This window comes from Microtus ochrogaster, chromosome 15, assembly GCF_000317375.1.
Source record: "Microtus ochrogaster isolate Prairie Vole_2 chromosome 15, MicOch1.0, whole genome shotgun sequence".
Classification (NCBI taxonomy): Eukaryota; Metazoa; Chordata; class Mammalia; order Rodentia; family Cricetidae; genus Microtus; species Microtus ochrogaster.
The window spans coordinates 21,352,441-21,368,942 of NC_022017.1; positions in this window are offsets into that span (position 1 = coordinate 21,352,441).

A 16,502-nucleotide genomic window follows, 5' to 3' on the forward strand; every position below is an offset into this window, starting at 1 on the left:
TATTTCAGATAGATAGGTATTCTTCAAACATTTCAAAGACCTACACAATATGGCACTTAAAAATGTTTTAATAACTTAGACTTTTTATGATAGTGAGACATGTCTGCTCCTAGCAGCTCCAATATACTCAAGAAAAGACGATGGGCATCAAAGAAATTCTATATGGAATTTGTTTTCTTCATGAAAAAAGCTAGCCATGTGTGCTAAGAAACTGCCCTTGCCTCTATTGCTTACAGTTACTGCCCAAACTGGACCAGCAGGAGGAAAGGCAACTGCCGAGCTTTGCTAAGACAAGGTAACAGTCCTCCAAAATCTCCTGCTTCTAAAATAACAGATATGATAATGGAATATTATTTCCATTCATGTTATAGACACTTTGTAGGTACTATCAGCTTCATCACTTAAGACAATTATGGAAGGCACAGTGATATAGAAGTAGGCCAAGGTGAAAGAATTTAATAATTCTACACACTCATTGTATATATTTGCTCAAAGTCACACAGGTAGAAAGTGAATGAGTTCACGAAAACTGAAAATAGACCTACTGTGTCATTCAGCTGCACCATTCTTGAGTGTTTGTCTGAAAGAAATGAAGTCAGTATAAAAATGTGTAACCATATTCTACGTTTATTATGATATTGTTTAGAATACCCAAGATAAGATATCAGGTTAGATGCCTGTCCACTGATGATATAACCAAAAAAGAATGAAAGACAATGAAGTGTTTAAACCCTATGAAGTAGTGTTTAGCAGTAAAAAAAAATGGAATTATAGCATTTATATTTTGGAGCTGCCAGTTTGGAGCTGAGAAAGGCTCAAATATGATCACTGTTATGTTTCATTTGTGGAAATATCTTTAGTAGCGTAAAAGTAGAAGAGGGTCTAGTAGGGATGAGAAAGGGACCAGAATCAAGGAGGCAAGGAGGCAAGAGGACATGGGAGAGAATAGAACATGATCAGAGTAAAATAAATGCTTGCATAGAAATGTCCCAGTGAACTAATTAATCTCCAAGCACAATAGGCATGGTAGTTCTAATCCTAAAATAAGACAGCAGGGCTAAGACCTGCACCCAGTTCCATCTGGTTTAAAATCTTGGGGGTTTCTTTTTATTGTAAGTTTACTGTAAAAACTTTAGAATAATATCATGCAAACTTAATTGAATATATGCCAGATTTCTCTTCCTGCCAAAAAAAAGCTATAAAAATGATAAATAGGAGGCAACTATTTTTAGGTAACTGACAAACAACAGTAGGTGACAGTGTTCTTTTAGAGAAAGAAATCTTTAGCATGTACCTCAAAATCTCTCTGACTTTTAGTAGGGGAGGGGCATTTCGGATATGGGGACACAGAGTAGAGACCCAATCTAGTAACTATAATACTGAGCCCAGAACAAACATTGGAGTTCAGGGGCAAAAGATTAGACATGGTAAAGCTGCTCATGTGAAAATGCAATGCTCACACTCAGACTCAGCAGAGTTCTGCAAACAAGCAAGCCACACATGCATATGATGATACCCTAGGATGGTTATCAGAACTCACCTTCTCTGCACTGAAAACTGACCAGCAATAGCAGAGGTGCCTCTATGGCAGGAGAGGGTAGAGTCAGCCCACTGACACTCAGAAAATTTATTCAACTTACAGTTTAGGCCCAAGGAAGCCTAGAACAGATGATTGAAGAGCTGACTACATTGCCTAATAAAGAAAATCAGAGCCCAGATCAACAAATCATCTGCCAATTTAATTGTGTTCCAGGAAAAAAAATAGAGTTAGACACCATTTAGAAGCAGTGCCGTTGGGGCTGGAGAGCTAATTCAGTGGATAAAGTGCTAGTTATACGTGCATGATGACAGCAGTTTAGATCTGCAGAAACCACACAAAGTGCTATTCATCTGGAATAACAGCAAGACAGCAGCTAGAGACAAGAGAAGCCCCAGAACTCAGAGGAGAACTAGCAAACAGCAAGATAGAAGACAATAAACCTCAACCTTGACACCTAAGGTTTTCCTGGTCTCCGTGTGCACACCAAGGCATGCGTGCCTGCACTGGTGCACAACCACACTAACAAACTCAGACAAGCACAAATGAACAATACAAGCAAAAATATAAAACAAATCATCACATCTAGACTCCATATGATGTGAAAATTGCATGTTTAAGATGAAATAAGAAATTCAGCATGGGGGAGTTCAGATAATGTTAAAATATTGATTAAACAAAGGCTTCCAAATTGTTAAGCCCCAGATGTTGGGATTAGTCTAACAAGTATTTATACCAGACATAGTGCATGTTTTAAATTATTTAAAAGACAGTCATAATAAAAAGCAGAACCTCTTCTGAAATAATAAACAGGAAATCTATATCTAAAAATACAATATTATTCTGTCTGGTTATTTTTGCAATGCAGGAAATTGAACTATGGACTTTGTACATGCTAAGCAATCACTAGGCCTCTCAGCTTTGCCCAGTCAATAATATATAATATCTAAATGAAAATGTTTCAGGAGGAATGTAAGAGTAAATTGAGAATAATATTGCAGCAAAGAAGATATTAAACTTGAAACCAATTTTAGATAATATTTTAATAGTAAAGCATACAGCATGAATAAAAAAGAAATTATGAAGAGTGAAAAGCTTACCGGCAGTAAATGGAACAATATTAATCATGTTAACATCATTATAAAGGAGTTCCAAAGAAAGAGAGAAGTTGGAGAATGTAGAGTACCTAGAATCACTCTCTTGAGGAGAGGAAGGGATGGGGAGGAAGAATGAAGATTATCATGTATTGAGTTTAATAAAGAGAGTGGTAAGCATTCTATTCATGAATAGGAAGCCTACAAAATCGAAGAATAGACCGAGACAAGATCAAAAGATTTACAGCACATAATCTAACACACACACACACACACATCTAAAACATATAAAAAATCTTTTCAAAACAATATTGTAAACAATTACCCCACTCCAATAACGATCAAAAGACAGAATTGTTTTCCCCATGAAAGCATCTATATAAATAGTCAATAGATACATGAAACAGTATTAAAATCATAGTAAAATGGGACTTTATGTCCCCTGTAGTAACTATATTTGAGATCACTAACAGTTCCTAAGTTGCTGTTGCAATGAACCTAGGAAGAATGTGATACTTCCTAATACAGACAAATGGAAATAAGTTTTGGCACAATAATTACATCCAAGAATATTTACCCATGCATGAATGAAAATATATGCATAACGAAAGCCTCTGAATGTTTACTACCAGGAGAATACATTAAAAATTTATGGTATATTCAATCAATGAAACCATTCTAAAATATAAATATGCTATGAATATACACAATTCTTCATAAGGGGACTAGGTCCAGATGATATCATAATAAATTGTTCCTTTGCTAAGGAAATCTAGACAGGGAAACTGAATATAATAGAAATTGTAATCATATCATGGAGCTTGAGTTTTAGATCACCACTACAGAACTTGCCTAGCACACCAAGTTTCTAACTTTGGTCTCCAGCACACACACACACACACACACACACACACACACACACAAATGCAATACTAAGTGATGTAAATACAGTAAGGCAACAATAAGAGAAGGGAGAGATGGAATTAGACTACCACAAAATTTCTGTATTTAACAAGAATTAGGATCCTATTTACTTTAAAAAAAACACTCTAGTTAAAAATAAAGATTATTATTTCCAGAGAATCACTGAAATTACATATTCAAAACACATAAGAAACAAAAATGGGATACTGAGACTATTCTGGAACATAAAGATAAAAGGAAGCAAATGGGAACTGGGGCTGGAGAGGTGGCTCAGTACTTAGGAGGATGGGGCGCTCCTGCAGAGGACCCAGCGCCAACATGGTGAGTCATAGCCACCTACCTCCCATTCTAGGGTCCAGTGATTTCTGGCTATAAATACAGACATGTAAGAAAATGTACATACACATAAAACAGAAGTAAATAAACCTTAACATATTTTTTTCAAAAATGAAAAGAGAATAGGAACACACAGTAATGCAAAGACAAAACTACTACGAATAATAAGAGCTACAATAATTCACTAAAGAACACATGTCATAAACATGAAATGGCATTAATAACAGCAAAGGAAGCAAAGGCACAAGGATGTTTGTAATCACAGTTTGGCTATCATTATCTGAAATTATCACACCTATAAGATGTTGTATGAAGACTCCTGGAACCCAACACACAAACCTGTATTAGATATTCTAATTATTAAGTAAAGAACCAAAGTAGACTGCTAATAGAAAATAATTTAATATCTAAAAAAATTAACAAGAAAGCAACAAAGGATATGCTAACCATACAAAAAGCAGTGAACAAGTTTCAGAAGTCCTTTCTTGAGTATAAAATAGATTAAATTCTCCAATCTAAAACAAAGGTGCTAAATGCATAAGAAAATAGTCTGATACAGACACAAGGAAACCAAATGAACAGATAGAAAATAAGATAAAATTCCACACAAATGAAAAGAACAGAAGACTCTGTGGTTTTAACAGGTAACATTTGAAGTTGATCAAAAACTATTAAAGACATGAGTCACCATACATGAGTCAGAGGTTATATTAAAGCACAATGATGGAACGAAAGACAAAAAGCATATGATTACCTCAAAATACCCAGAAAAAAAGACATCTTGACAGAGCACAGCATAGGTTGACAAAAAAATCACCAAAAGAAAGTACAGAAAGAAAATTATTATGTTAAGTCAATAATGTCCATGTGACCATTTCATAGCTAACATCATTGTAGAGACCTGAGCATTCTTGCTTTTAAAATCACAAAAAGATAAGAATGTTTTTTATTAAATAAATGAAAGTCTATAAAAAAAACTTGTGTGTATGAGTGTGTGTGTGTGTGTGTGTGAGAGAGAGAGAGAGAGAGAGAGAGAGAGAGAGAGAGAGAGAGAGAGAGAGTCCGTATGAATGTGTGAGGCCAGAAACAGGCTTTAGATGTCCTTCTTTATTGATCTTTACCTGTTCCTTTTTGAGGCAGAGCATCTCCCTGAACCTGAACTCATGTATACTGGATCAGTCAGGAAGATTCAAAACCCCAGTGGTACCCCTGCCTTCCTCTCTTTAGAACTGAGATTGTAGGCATGCACACACAGGACACCTGAAGTGATACCTAGGTAGTGTGATCAAAGCTCTAGTCCTCATGATGGTGCAGCAAGTTCCCTTTACTACTGAGTCATCTGTCCAGCCTGAAAATTAATATATTAATTCCCATGTCTGGTGAAACATTATTCACAACAGCCAAAATAGAGACACACACTGTGTCCATCATTTAAACCCCTCCCACCCACCCACCTTCCTTTCCCCCCTCACTCTCTCTTTCTCTCTCTCTCTTTCTCTCTCTCTCTTTCTCTCTGTCTCTGTCTCTGTCTCTCTCTCTCTCTCTCTCTCTCTCTCCTACCACTTGGAACATTATTCAAATTTTACAAAGAAGACATTGTACAGAAAAATTTGGAGTGAATTATACTTTGTGAAAAACTGGTCAGATGATATATATTATATGGTATCTTTCATACACTTAAATTAGGTTTTTAAAAGTTGAACTCAATGGCATAGGGGTACAATAATAGTCATTACAGACAAAGATTAGAGGAACCAGAGAGATAATAATCAAAATATCTCATAATTTTGTGATATAAGGTCAATACATCCTGATCTAACATATAAGGTGGTTATTATAATATTTGACTTCACGGTATGCATTTATTAAAAAAAAAAATAGCCCCTGGGTAGTCTCACCAGAAACCAAAAATAGATAAATGGGTGAAATGGTAAGCTAATAAAATTTATTGTTGTATTCAATTCACAGTATGTACATGTGTATATATGTGTTTATGTTCCTTAATAAGTTATAATATATAATTTTCTAAAATAGTTTGATTAAAGTTGAAAATATCTCTCATTATTTTTAAATAAATGAGTGCTATGTATGTGGGTAAAACAATAAAGAGCAGGAATCAATGACTGGAACATATGCAAAAACAGAAAAACATAACCACTTTGATGATATGGCTTTGAAAGAAGTAGAGTTGATTGAGCTAGGAGAAAATAAAAGCAAGCAACTGACTCAAAACTGAAAGAAAAGCTCTTGCTATGCTGTGCATAGGTCAGACATGAAAAAGAGTGATGCTGAGCTGCAATGCAGTTAATGACCCAGATGTCTTTGCGAGGAATCTATATAAACCAAAACCATAAAAGACAAACAGAAAGTGGAAGTTGTTTCTAGTCTTCAAATAAATCTTGTTATCAACAATCTTCTCACAAATGAAACTTTCAGGTACATATGATCTCATCAGTTGATTCCTACATATAATTAAGGCAGAAGCAAAATTAAAATTAGACATTTATTCAGAAAACAGAAGAAAAAGCAAGATTTCCATGATGTTAGCAGAAACCTGATATCAATCCTTGATATTGAATAAAAGAAAAAGTCACCAAACTCTTAGCAATATATAAAATAGATAAAATGATAAATGATACACAAATATCAAAAGGAGAGGACTTTTTATATATGAGTAGATGATAGTTATAAGAACCAGTAATGAAAAGATAGGTAACATAAAATATCTTAGTAAGCAATAGCAAAGCACCACACTGTACCATAAAAATATAGCATATAATTAGTGCTTATCCATTAAAGACAATAAAAGAAGTTAGAGGTGAATGTACAAAGCTTAGATGGCAGGAAAAAGGATGTTAGTACATGGCACAAGCTGAACACAGATGGGTGGGCGGGTTGTCACTTCTCTTTTCTCTCTCCTAATAAGCTGTAAATGTTACTAGGCTTCAGATTTGAAAAACATCTGGTCAGACTTGCAATGTGGAATAAATAATTAGTGATTATTTTACTAGCCAATGATAGGAATACCATTTCTTAGGAAATAAAAGGTTTTAGATCTTAAAAATCAAATATGACTTATGACAAGATATGTTGAACATGACTATATTTTAAATAGCAAAAGAAGTTACTATGAATATTTGATAAAACTGCAGTATTGTTGCCATCCTAACAAATACATAGAGTAGAAATTGGTTTGTTTCCCACTTGAGTTTTAAACTAATCATTAATTACATGGTAAACACTAACTCATACATAAGGTGTTTTGTATTTTAAAATAACACATTATAATTGAAAATAAGTAATAAAGGCCTTTGAACAAAGTACTCAAGTTACAAGAGTACCTGAATCTTCAAAGCCGTATTCTTCCCACCCTCAGAGCCATCAAACCCCATCTTCACAGGGAGCATTCACATGGCAGGATGCTAAAGCCTTAGACAAAGTCGCAACCTCTGTAGGAATGCTTTAGCTGAAGGAACTAACCAGAGGTTGTCTACCTTGAATTTCAGTTAATATCACACCCTGTTTGTGTTTCCCACTGAGCTAGAGAACTCATGTTTACATGCCCTTCAGATTTCATTAAACTTAGTTTAATGTCTTTTATTGTCTTAGTATGAAAACGATTTTCATACTTTTAGTTTGGAGAATCAGAAGAGATATTTGCTCTTCAGAAACGTGAAAACGTAAACAATCTACCCTGGGTACATAATGCTAAGCTCAGGTCCTGAGAGTCCCGATTCTATGGCAGCCCTCACATTTCCCAGTGTCTGGTATAAGCCCACCTTCTTTTAGTATTTTAATCCAAGGCACATAAGTACTATGGTCATCAAGATACAGTTAAGCTATAAAGTCATTTCTTATTAATATAAGAATTTTGGTTTACCCTGACCTAAACATATGAAAGCAAAGGAGGCTGATTATAGGCTTACAAGTAAGTAATCAATCATATGAGAACTTCTCGCAGGCACCATGTGGTGAGGAACTGGATTGTCTACGTGAGCTGAATTCTCTCCCAGGCTGATGATAACAGAGAACTCAGTCATCCAAATATTAGTATAGTCATGTGCTACACAAAAAATGTTACTGGTAAATTGCACAGATGAAGGTGGTCCCGTGGGATGCTATTACCCACTGATGTTATAATTTTTTTAGTTTGTATTTTCCACAATGACAAAGTCATCTAAATTATATTGCTCAAAACATGTATCTGTGCTTAAATCCTATTCAAAGCCAGTGAATAGATGAGAACATTGAGCTACACTGAACACAATAAACCCAGTGTCAGTTTAGCCTTGTGAAGACTTGAGCAGAGAATCCCTGACGTCCCTCCCACACGAGCTAATAGAAATAGGTGATTTTTAACAGCTAAATTTGCAGTTATTTGTTGTAAAAGAGTACATGGATAATATGTATGCCACGCAGGCTATTTATCACTCACAGAAATTAAAAATCTGTAACACAATGGTGAGGTCTGAATGTCCCCCACAAGACCACATGTTTGAAGAGTTGGTCCAAGTTGGTGGTACTATTGGGGGATGCTGTAGGAGTTTCAAAAGATCTGCGCGGTTATCAGAGGTATGCTGAGGCTTTTCCTTCATCAACCATCAAGATGCTTTCTGAGGAGCGCAGCAAGTCCCCACCACCACCGCAGTTGGAGGTGAGGTCTGTTCTTGCCACCACAACTGAAATCCTCCACTCGGCACACCCTTCACCTGACGGACTGCACCCCCTGAAACTGTGTGTCAAGCTATGTGTCTCCTTCCTTAAGGTGCTCCTGTCGAGCATTTTCTCATAGGGAGTCATAAAATATATAGCATTATACCACAATTTTAAAATGCAGTTTTCCCCATTCTACTATATTTTGTGCAAATTTTATTTTAATTTATGACAGAAGGCACCCTTATCGTGCTTCCTTCCTTCCTTTTGCTCAATATGTGTATTTATAAAGCCCCAGACCAAGTACCTGGTACGCTGTATGCAATCAGAAATGACAGATGCACGTGCATGATTTTATTCTTAATTTTCCCAAAGCACTAAGACAGAATATGCTATAGCAATTTAATTACTATATGCTGTACTGTTACTGTATAAATTGGTATCTGTAATCAGTTTTCCCTGATGGCTATTTTTAAAATACTTTTATTGATTGATAGGTTCTTGCACTTTTATGCTGAATTTTAGCTGTTATTCACCCTCCATTTTCTACTCTCATCCTCGAGTCTCCTGCTTTCCCTTGTGTGTGATGCACTGAGCTTACCTAGAGGTCCTTGCAGGAATGTAAGAAATCATTAACGGGAGCAACTGCAGCTTAGCAGCGGCTACACCACTGCAGGAAACAATATCCCATCGGCTGACAGCTCTTACTTGCCAAACAAATATTTTAAAATCTCATTTTGGGGGTTCTTGAGCCTTACACTTTTAAACGATATCTGCTGAAGTCATCAACAAACTTCCTTTCACATCAACCATATTTTCGATTTGAGATTAAAGGTGACTTACACGTAGTCATATGAAGCAAAACAGGAACTGAATGGCTGCTCTACATGGAACCAAACTCGATGCAGAACAGATCATTCTGACCTCTTCAGGTTTATTTTAAACTAGATGTCTTGCTGGGTAGGGACTCTTGCAGCTCAGATTGAGGACCTAAGTTTGATCCCCACACCCCACATGGTAGAGGAAACGAACCAACTCCTGCAAAGTGTCCTTTGACCTCCATCAGTGCTCCGTGATTTGTATGACCCTCCCACACACAAAATGATAAACACTAAAAAATTAAAAATAAATGTGTCTTATTGTTCTTTTGTTCCTTAGCTGCGGCCTACAGAACTCGCTAATTCAAACCATCACAGAACCAATGACCACAGGCTGATCTGTATACCAATTGGAATATATTTAATGCTTGAGAGAAATTTCTTCCATTCTGTTTTCTCTCCAAAGGCGTAGCTTTAAACAGGCAAGGAAAGCACAACTTGTGTGTTCTTTTAGAAGAACTTTTCGGACTGCTATATGGCATGGCTGACCACCCAGAACCCGGACAAAAAAGATCCAATACCTAGTTCAGGGGGGAAACGATTGCTGGCTCCCTGTACCCATGATTTTGGTTGACTTGACAATCCTGATTCCCAGTGCTCTCCTTTCGTGTACCAAGCTCCATGGCTGGCCACACTCCGGGCCTCCTTACCAGCCAATCCCTGGCCATCAAGACACTCCCTCCCCCTCCTGGGAGCTGAGAACATGACCCCTCCTCACTCAGAGCTGCTGCATGGCTGCATTTCTTGCTCCTGTGCCCTCGAAGGTGGAAGCACTTTGTCACCACTGTGAAGCAAGTCCATTCTTCATTCCCAGGGGCACCGCCTTATGCTTTGATTTTCCAACTGTACCAACTGCAGCCTCAGTCATCCAGGAAAGGACATCATCTCTGCCGCGCTTCTCTTCTTGTTTCTTTTCTTAGGACCACAAAGTAATTCATCTCAGTCATGTGCTCCTGACTTCACTTTCACTAGCAGAACCCTGGACCATCCCTCCTGCTTTGTGGCTTTGTGGTGGAGAACCTGGACACTTTTCGTTACAGGAAGGACTTCAGTAGATCTCAATAGGAATGTGCAGGTTCACATGAGTATCCTGGAGGCAAAGATGTAGGCTCAGAAGGAAGGAGAAATTCACTGCAAGGCCAAGTCACTCCCAAGAAGATGAGCTGCTGTTTGTCAACAGCTTGCCCAGGATTCCAGAAAGCCAACCATTAGTGCTGTACAACTGCAGGGGCGAGGGGGGGAGCAACTAGCACTCACAGCCCATATACCCTCAGCCTGTGTCCTCCTTTCGACCTCCAGACAACCAGCCTTAGGAGAAAGGAAGGAGGTAGCCAGGGTGCCCACCAACATCCATTAACACCTCCATCTGTTTCCCCACTATAAAATCTTGAGTGAGAATCATTTTGCAGAATATATTAAAATGTTCTCTTTCTTCTGGTAAACAATCATATTTTCCCATTTGTATAGTGAGGACAATTATAATACATCTTGACTCTTTTTGTTTGACTTGTCAAGAATCCCAGGACTGATTTCTATTCTCAGACACTGAAACTTTGTTTTTGTCTAATAATATTTTGCTTTCTCCTTTTCCTTTATTCCAGAATCCCTAATTAGCATCATCATTCATTAACCTTATTATACGAGCATTTGCATAATAACTTGTATCTTGGAGTTACTTTCTATATCAGCATACACAAGATATTTTATTACCATGACAAACCCTAATGATGAATATTATCAGCTTATGTTTCATTTGAGAAAGTGGATGCTTAAATAACCTCGATTTGTCCAGAATGTTGTTCTTAGTAAGTAACACATGTAAAGTTTGAATAAGGCACCAATTTTTTGAATATACTATCTGTGGTCATTTCCATTTACTTTTTAGTGTCATATAAAATAATTTTGGAGTAGGAGGCAAGAAGAGGTTGCACTGTAACAATTGTTACATATTTGCTTTAGTAAATATTCTACTGTGCTTAGCTTACATTTAATCTTATCTTCATACCTGAAACATGCAAGTGTACATACTGAAGTAACACAGAATCTTCATAGAATCCACCATCGTCCTCAAGAAAGAACCTTCCAGAAAATAGGAACATCTTCTCCACTTTAAGAATGGAAAATAGCTTCCTTCCATACTGAGTAATTGATTTGTCTTCCATTATTACCTCTAATAATATATTTCTAATAACAGAGAGAATCCAGGCTTTCTACAGTTAAATGTAAAACATACAAAACTAGAAACAGTGCTTCATGAAGTGATTTAAGTATTTTTAAGTGTTTATTGAAAGTCTGGACTTTTGTTAGTAACAATATGACTTTGAGATTGTTCTCTTTATGGTAGCTATATTATCTGATTTTGCTTGTTTTGTGACCTAACAAAGAGTATCTAAACTACCAAATTGCTTTTAGAGTGTTCTGAACTCTCTACCTACTAAGATCCGGCTCTTGGGACTCACTCTTCCTCTGTTTCCCTTCAAGAAAGAGCAAGCTTTCACAGAATATCAACTGAACATGGCATTCCGGTTTTCTTCTTAGCTGAATTTAGACTGAGTCAAATTAACAATAAAACTTCACAAGAACATATTCCGATGTATGCTTGCTTCGAGATGAGACCATAGTTGGGTACTTTTCAATCACCCCTCTCTTTCAGTCATAGTACTTACTGGGAAGGCCAGGGGAGTGAGTCGTCATTGTAAAAGGGCAAAATTCCCAGTTGAGGTTCTGTAAGGAGCAATTTAAAACTAAATATGGCTGACACTGGAAAAGTTTCTCTTGAAAAATTCTTATATTGTGTACATCCAGGTGAGGCAAGAACTGGATTCACCACATCTTTGCTTGAAACCATTACTCCAGCATGCCTCTGTGGACAGGTGAGTTTGTACTGGTGAGTTTCTTCTCTACCTTCCTAGGAATAAGAGCCCATGTACAGTGCCAGAAGAGGGGTGGCATAAATCATTTGGGCATCTGTTTCAATTCAGAACCTAGGCAGTGTCACAGTGACTGGCAAGACCTCATAGCTCAGATGGTTCAAGACTATGGCACCCTGAGGATTTACCAGTATAACAGGCAGATTTTTCTAAAGTCAGAATACTGTAGTCTTCCCAACAGCAAGAACCAACACTTTCTGAACTGACATCTTCTGGGACTACTTCACCTTTGCTCTCGTGGAAGAAGACTCCCTCCTCACTAGGTAGGGATGATGGCTCTACTTTTCTTGCTATGCTTTTTTTGTCTCATGCTCCCAGAATATAAGAAGCCTCCATCTTTCTGTAGTTGAATCCCAGCATTCTCTTCTGGCCTATAGCTTCTCTGTGTACTTACACAGCTGATACTTGGGTTTTACCTTGTGGGAGATCAGGTGAATGGTGGGTATATTTATTCCACCATCTTGTACATCTCGAATTACCTTTCAAAACAGATTTTTATTCTTTGGTTTAGAAAAAAAGAGAACAGCTCATAGTCTTATTTAATAAGCTATTCTCCATTTTCAGGGCTAATTTACTTTGTGTCTCTTATATCCGAAGGGAATCAGTGTGGTACTGTTATATTTGTTTCAAATATTTAGTCTGACGGATGCTGTATGGCATCTCTTTGGGTTCACATCAGTGTTTTGTGCTGGAAAATGAAATAGAAAAAAAATCATTTAAGGTAAAAGAAGACAAGGAATTTAAATAATCATAAGCATTAAGTACAGAATGCCTGTCAGGTAACAATTCATTTCCCTATCAAAGGACTATTGATTCTTGCTATTAGGCTTAAAAATCAGAAGGAAAAAGGATATAAGTTATAAAAAACAAATTTTAGATATTTCTTTTAAGAAATCATGCAAATTGCAATATCAGAAAGCAATGCTTTTATGATTTTGACTGCTTACCATCTTTTCCATACAGAGAGAGCGAGATACTAAAGTTTCTACTATACTAACTAAGGATTTACTTTTTTCACTAATCCATGTTGTTACAGGTTTTTGAACTATTCATGGCTTATATTGTCATCTAGTCCAGTCTGAAACATCCACTGTGTATTTTAAGGGAACATTTAAATTTGCATTGTTTAAATGTTTAAGATGTCCCCACAATGTTGCCTATGATTATGCATATTACATGTAATCAAAATATAATAAATATTTATAATATATATAAAACAAATTTCATACACTCCTGTTAAGAAACCATACAAGATATATATTACAGTATATATACTTTTTATATGTAATGCTTATATACAATAGTGTTCATAAAACAAATGTCTCTGAATGTTTCATTTTTAAGTATTTACTATTATATATTGTTTGTATTCCAAGTATTTTAACTTTTATAATAATCTTTTGAGATCAAATATTTTTCATTCCAAAATAAACAGAGATGCAATTATACTGCATCTGAACTTACTATAACCTTAGTAATGAAACAGCAGCTCAGAAACAAAGAAGGTTAAATCAGTTAGTGAATTGAGGAGAGGAAACAGAAAGACGCAGTATACACAAGGACAAGGCAAGTGTGGCGTTATATTCAAGGATAGGCATAATTACCGACTGGAATTTATCTGGTGGGCTGACTTTCTTAACTAAGGTACTACAGGGAGATGAAACATCCAAAATAAAATGAAGTTATTCACTAGTTAAACCGTTGCAAAGGAAATAAGATACAATCAAATACATAATTGAAGAAAAGGCATTTGCCAATGTCCAACATCCCTTCCTAGTAACATTCTGAATAGTCTTAGAATAGAAGGGAGGCAAAAGGAAAAGAAATTCCTTTATCTGGTAATAATATCTGTAAAAAATCTAAAGTTGATATATTCTGTTATGAAACCTTGGCAATGTCTCCCAGTGGAAGAAACAGAACTAAGTGATATCACCACTTATAAAGGTTATACAAAGTCTCTACCCAAGTTATATGGCAACAAGGAAACAAGAGATATCTACATCAAAAGGCAAAAATAAATCTCAACGATTTCTTTTATTTTTTCAGTTTCATGAACTTTCACTTATTAATTGTTGATCTTAGTGCCTGAGTTAGCAATATTATGTTCAGAAAGTCTTCTCCTATGCCAATGAGTTCAAGGAAATTCCTCACTTTCTCTTCCATCAGGTCAGTGTATCTGGATTTAGGTTGACGTCTTTGATTCATTTCTAGTTGAGTTTTCTGCAGGATGATGGATATGGATCTATTTGGATTCTTCTACAGGCAGTCATTCAGTTTGACCAGCACTGTTTTTTAAAGATGATGTTTTTTTTTTCTAGTGTGTATTTCTGGTCTCTTTATAAAAAAAAAAATAAGGTGTCTATAAGTATGTGGATTTGTGTATGCATCTTCACCTTCCATTGATCAACATGTCTGTTTTTGTGCCATGCTGTTTTTATTATTTAAGGTCACCTATGTATACACTAATATCATGTACAAATAAAGATATCTGACTTCTTCCATTCTTATTTGTATCATTTTGATCTCCTTTAGTTGTCTTAGGGCTCTAGCCAAGACTTCAAGTACTATAATGAATAGGGTATAGAGAGAGTAGACAACCTTGTTCTTAATTTTAGTAGAATTTAAGTTCCCTCCCACCCATATGATAATTAGGGGCTGTGGTATGACCAATCAGTCCTTCCCTCTCATAACGCTAGGAACCCTTTATTATACCTTACCCCTGGAACAATTAAATGAGCCGTCTCTCTGAAGTTGACCCCCAGAAGTTCTTTCTGTCATACTCATGGCCAACTGAACCCTACTTACTGCTTCTAGTCCCTTCGCCCTTGTGCGCTGGTGGCCAGCAATGCCGGAGGGAAAGGAAATCCATATTCTAGAAAGTCTTTCATTTCTTTCTTAATCTCTATTCTGATCCATTTTTCATTCAGTAGTAAGTTGTTCAGCTTCCATGAGTTTATAATCTTTCTGTTGTTCTTGTCGTTTCTAATACCCAGCTTTAATCCATGATGATTATATAGGATGTAGGGTATTGTTTTAATTTTCTTGTATCTGTTGGGATTCTTTCTGTGTCCAAATATGTGGTCAATTTTAAAGAAGTTCCACGAGCTGCTAATAAGGAGGTGTATTCTTTTGTGTTTGGGTGAAATGTTCTGTAAATATCTGTTAGGTCCATTTGGTTTATAAGGTCAGTAAGATCCAGCATTTCTCTGTTTAGTTTTTGTCTGGATAATCTGTCTATTGGCAGGAGGTAGTATTAAAGTCTTCCACTATTAGTGTGTGAAGGTCAATATGTGATTTAAGCTGTAATAATGTTTCTTTGAAGATCTTGTGCATCCTTGTGTTTGATGCATAAAGATTCACAATTACAATATCCTCTTAGAGATTTTTTTCCTTTGATGACTCTTTATCATCTTCTGCTTTCTCTTCTGATGATTTTGGTTTGAAGTCTATTTTCTTAGATGTTACAATGCTTACCCTTGCTTGCTTCTTGCATCCATTTGCCTTAAATAACTTCTCAGTCCTTTTACCTGAGGTGATATCTATCCTTTATGTTAAAGAGTATTTCTTGAATGCAAATGAAGTATGGGTCTTGGTTTTGATTCCATTCTCTTAGTCTGTGTTTTGTGATTGTGGCATTGAGACCATTGGTGCTAAGAGATACCAATAAGCAGTGTTTGTTGATTTCTGGTTTTTGTAGGGTGTTCTACCAGGATCTGCTTATTCCCCTCAGAATGCAACATAGTGAGAACAAGCCACAACAGGAGATCTTCTACAGAGCTAAGGATGAAACAGGAGATTGGATTGGAGGGGAAGAGGAAGAGTGAAGATCTGAAGCCTGCCTACATACTGCACTGGCCTACTTGTTTCTCTGGCTGTCTTGGATTATGGGTTCCCAAGGGATGCTTTCTGAGTTGGAGGCACTGATAAAGCAATAACCTGGAAGAAGGAAGGTTGAATGAGAAGATCTGTGTGATCCTCTGAGGATTGGGGTATGGAAGAAGGGAAGGCATGTCCTTCGCTACTGAGCTGGGGATGAAACTAGAGGGATCGGGTTTGGAAAGGGGGAGGGAGAGATGAAGATCTATAGTTAGCCTACCTTCTTCCCTGACCCTTGTGGTCTATGGGTTCCCAGGTCTGCACTAGTCATTGT